At 42.4% G+C, this 5,215-nt stretch overlaps 1 non-coding gene across 1 annotated transcript; it reads left to right on the top strand.

Moving 5' to 3' along the window:
• Positions 1-258: 258 nt before the first annotated feature.
• Positions 259-365, top strand: LOC118481481. The gene has a single exon (XR_004865690.1). It is a non-coding gene; the product is annotated as a small nucleolar RNA R71 (small nucleolar RNA).
• Positions 366-5,215: the final 4,850 nt, after the last annotated feature.

The following is a 5,215-nucleotide window of genomic DNA, read 5'->3' as shown; positions in this document are numbered from 1 at the left end:
TTTTTTATTTTTGAAGAAAGGGCCTCGATTTGGGCTTGTAAAGAAGTGCTTTCATCGACCTTATGGGCGCCCGGGGCAATAGATTTATTCCCCCGGGGGGTGTGCCATTGAAAATTGGTTTGAGCAATTTCCTCAATTTGATTATATATTTCGTGCGGGCGACGATTACCTAAAAGTCCCCCGGAGCTAGAATCAAGTGTCTGCCTTGTGTGTGGCAACAATCCATTATAGAAAGTGGATACTTGTTGCCATATCGCAAGGCCGTGATGTGGACACTTGCGTAATAACTCTTTGAACCTTTCCCAAGTTTCATATAAGGATTCCCCGTCCTCTTGTGAATATGTATTAATTTCAGCCATTAATTTAGCAGTTTTAGCGGGAGGGAAATACGTATATAGAAATTTTTGGGCTAGTTCATCCCAGGTGTTTACCGATCCAGCTGGGAGGGCGTTGAGCCAAGCTTTCGCTCGGTCTTTCAGTGAGAAAGGAAACATACGGAGGCGGATGGCGTCATTTGATGCTCCGTTGATCCGAAAGGTATCACATATTTCTAAGAAATTAGTGATATGTAGATGGGGATCCTCGTCCGCAAGCACATGGAAGGTTGCGGAGTTTTGGAGCATTTGTATCAAATGCGGCTGAAGTTCGAAGTTATTAGCTTCAACATTCGGAGCATTGATAGCGGCGCCTAGGTTACCTACGGTGAGTCGTAGATAATCCATGAAGGTACGTTGGTCCGCCATTGGAGGTGGATCACCCGAAACTTTCTCTTGGTTTTTAGCCTTTAATCTTTTTCTGAGAAAGCGTTCGGGTTCTTCTAGAGGTTCTTTTATGTCCTTATTAGAAATGGAGCTAATACACTATGTAAGGTTGGCGTTGGGTTCCAAGTCCTGCAATAAAAACAGAAAAGAATGCTGGTCAGAAGGTTCACCACGGCCCCGTGTTCAGCGAACACGGCCCGTGGTCGGAGTACAGTGATTGTTTCCCAGATCCCAGTTACTGGAAGTTGGACACGGCCCCGTGTTGCACCGACACGGCCCCGTGGTCAGCCTTCTGTAACTTGGAAAACTAAAAACTGCGAGTAACGATGCTGGGCACGGCCCGTGTCCGACCAGGCACGGCCCGTGCTGAGCTCTGCAGAAGCTGAAAAACTAAGAAAATCTAAAAATTAAAAAGAAAAATAAAAAAATATGATTAGGCCGTTGATTCCTAACTTTCTTAAAATCCTTGTGTCCCCGGCAACGACGTCAAAAACTTGATGCGTGTCTAGTGTAATATATTTTTGATATATAATTAAGCCCTTTTTACACCTTTAGCCAAGTTTTAAATTTATAAAACACGATATTCACTAACACTAAACACACATATGGGCAAGCGCACCCATCGTGGACGTAGTATAGTGTTGGTAAGATACCGAGGTCGTCCAAGGACACAAGAGCTTTTAATACCGGATTATCCTCAACGTCTAATCAAATCAAAAAGTGAGAAAAATATTTTTTTAAACTAAGAAAATAAAAATTAACTAAATGCTGAAAAATAAAAATAAAATAAAAACAGATAGACAAGATGAATCACTTGGATCCGACTCGTGTATTAGTATAACCTTTGATTATTTTCGCACTTTTGCACTTGTTTAAGAGATTATCTTAGTGATTGTAGTAGGCCCCTCTTTTGAAGGCGACGTTACCCTCAACCCAGTAGTTTGAGTCAGCAAGGATACAATCCTAAAGGATTGGATTATTGGAAGATAATGAATTAAGTTATTAATGCAAATTATGGTAGGCCCCGCTTTTGGCGGTGACGTTACCCTCGGCTAAGTAGTCTGAGTCAGCAGGGATACAGTCCTAAATAGCCGGGTTATAGTATTAATAATAGTTAACTTATGAGGGGGTCAAAGAGTTTGGATCCCCGCCATCCAATACCTATGGGCATTGAAGGAGATCCTACTAAATTTGACCCAGGTCCCAAGCAGGACCTCTGAACGCTGAACAAGGGCAAGACCCTTACCAAGTCGTTCCCTTAACCCCCGACCAGGTAGCCAACATACCTCCATATAGACCGTGGAGATATGAATGGTGAAAATCTTTTATTTTATATAGACAGTAAAATAATGCCAAGACACCACGGACAAACGATAAGGAAAGATCACCTTCAACATAAGCAACTAGTTATTAAAGTCATTAATACAAAACCAAATAAAAAGTGCAAAAGATTAAAAATAAAAAGTATTATACTAAACACTTGTCTTCACCAAGTGATGTAAGAGACTTAGGCAAACATGGCCTTGATTGTCAAGAACTCTTACTATCAATCTTGGATCCCGAGACGACTCACACACTCTACGATGGACAATGGATGATGGTGGTGGATGATGGTGTTATGGTGGTGGTGGGTGGTGGATGAAGTGGGAGAGAGGTGGTGTGCCAAGGGATGAGATGGAATGAAACCAAGCACTCCTATTTATAGGCTGAACAGAAGGCTGGGCACGGCCCCGTGTCTGCTGGACACGCCCCCGTGCCCGTCTGACACTCTCTCTCCTCATTAATTGTAATTCGCAATTACAATTAATGCGCCTGCTGTACTTTCACCACTCCCCCGTGCTCACTGGACACGGCCCCGTGGTGGGCAATGGAAGCTTCTACAAGTTTGTCTTTTCTGCTGCTTCTTGGGCACGGCCCCGTGCTGGCTGAGCACGGGGCGTGTTCAGGCTTCTGTTTTCTCTTCTTTGCTTTGGAGGATGCCGTTGAGGGTTCGGGCAGTCTACTCTTATTCCTTTTCTTGTATTTATGCTAGAATTAGTTGTCTTTTTGCTTCTTTTGTGAATTTGAGCTCATTTCATCCTGAAAATACAAAAGGAAGACAAAAACACTCTTTTTCCAACATTAGTACTTAAAAAGGGTTAGTTTTATGCCTTAATTGATGTGATTTATATGTTGCATTTTACACACATCACCTCCCCTGAGCAACAGGTTCTACTGATGGTTTGATGTTTAGACAATGTTGCGCGATGTCGCGTGGAACTCTAGTCATGTCTGCTGGGCACTAGGCAAATATATCTTTGTTGTTAAACAACAATTCTTTTAGTTGTATGCGTGTTGCTGGTGAAATGGCTTGTCCTAACAGAATGGTCTGCTCTGGGTATTCGTTGTTCAGAACCCATTTCCCTGGTTCGTTTGGTGCCGAAGGTTTAACTACCTTTGCTGGTGGTTCGTCGTCCACGGACATGACTTCTTTGCTTGAATAGAGAATTGCAACGCCGGTTTCTGTCGGAAATCCACAAGCAGCATGTGGAATGGAAGTGATCATGCTGAATTCTCTTTGTGACCTTCTCCCGAGCAAAACATCATGTCGTGATGTTGCTGGCATGACCATGAAATTGACTGTAACTGTTCGTGAATGTTTGCCATCTGATAAAGTCACCGGGAAACGATTTGCCCTAATGGGAATACAGCTTCATTACAAAATCCGGTGAGGGGAAAATCGACCGGTTCCAAACGTGCTTTATCTTCTGAATCGAGCTGTTTAAAGCACTGTTCGTATATGATGTCCATCGAGCTACCTGGATCTATGAACATATAGTTCGTTCGGTAATGACCAAAAATACCAGTGATAATCACTAGTGATAATCACTAGTGATAATCACTAGTGATAATCACTGGTCGTTCTTCCTGAGGGCCCCCAGGAACAACAGGGAACACGACTTGCTGTTCTCTCCAATGTTGATCATAGTTTCGTTTATTTGGTCTTCGTGACGGACCTCCTTGAACCATGTGTATTTGTTTCTGATAACTGCTATCTCTGTACTGGCTGGATTGAACGTCCCCCCGAGGTGGGGTTGATGGGTCCAATTCTGTAGTGTTGATTTCTTCTCCAGATCTGACGTTTGGGAAATCAGATCTGGTGATTTGCATAACGATTGTGTTTAAAGCAGCTTGGCATCTGTTAACCCAATGTTCTGGGGATCCTTCTATTTGGAAATTGTTTCCGATGTTTGGTCGAGGACCAGGTTGTCGGTGAGAAGATGAATTTTCTGCCATGTGCAAAAACAGAAAAATGGAATGAACTGAATCGAAACGAGGTAGAAACTAGAAAAACTGAGAAAACGGTGGGCGCCAATGAAGAAACACTAGATAAATGGTCGGAACCGAGATATCTAGGGGGTTTGATTCTGCATAAAAGGGTTAGCTCTCTCTCGGTTGATTCAGTTGTTGCCGAGCTTCTTCTCCGGTGATTCTGCAAAACAGAGCACCGTTAGCCTCGCCAAGGGGAGAAGAGGGTTCTCTCCTTGACCCGACTCCGGTGTGAGAATAAGTATTGGTAATGGAGAAGAAAAGTATATGAGAGGTGAATGTGATCTGAGTTCATACCTGAACAGTTCTCGTATTTATAACCGGGAGTTTGGGAGGGAAAACCTGTTATTGAAAAGATGACGGAAGATGCTAACGCCGTAACGGTTATATTTCCTTCCGTTAAATTCTTTAATCCCACGTTAAGTTGCCTCGATCCGATGTGAATGCACACGGATCGTGGTTTGATCTATGGCTGGGGGATTGCCACGTGGAAAGTGATTTTAGTGGAGATCATTCTCCAATTGCATGCTTTTGTTGTGATTTCAGGGATGCTTGTGGTAATGACACGTGTCCAGACGGTTACAACCGTCTGGGTGGTGCACGATCATATTCTTTCTAGAAGATTACTGCTGTAATCTAGTGTGACACTTTACTGTGTGGACACAGATGAATAAATCCCAAGTCTGGATAAAATGATATCCAAGTTTGGATATTTGGGCGGAAGTATTGATCTTTAGGATTTTAATCCTTTGCTAATGGAAGAAGGCGCAAGGATTTTATGCTTTCCTTTGGGCGCGCGACCATAGCTTGTTGATTACTTTCTCCCTTTTGTGAGACCAATGCGCGGCCGCGCAAGCTTAAAAGGTTGAAAGGCCAGTTTATGGTATGGTCTCAAATCCTTTTTATGAGGTTTTTGGGACCTTACCCCTTCAGTGTAATCATCTTTTTCTCCCCAACCTTAAAAGAAAATAAACAAAGAAAATCTTAAATCAACATTCAAATACTTTGTTATTTATCAAAAATATCTTATAGCAAATCCAATCTACTGATATGTTTTTATGGCGAATATGATTTTACTTTTGTACAATATTTGACCAATAGTAGATTTACTCTACTCATGTAGATCTAAATTTTGATTGTCAAAT

The sequence above is a fragment of the Helianthus annuus genome, chromosome 8 (assembly GCF_002127325.2).
Source record: "Helianthus annuus cultivar XRQ/B chromosome 8, HanXRQr2.0-SUNRISE, whole genome shotgun sequence".
In the NCBI taxonomy this organism is placed as follows: Eukaryota; Viridiplantae; Streptophyta; class Magnoliopsida; order Asterales; family Asteraceae; genus Helianthus; species Helianthus annuus.
This window is presented reverse-complemented; position numbering and strand designations above follow the sequence as displayed.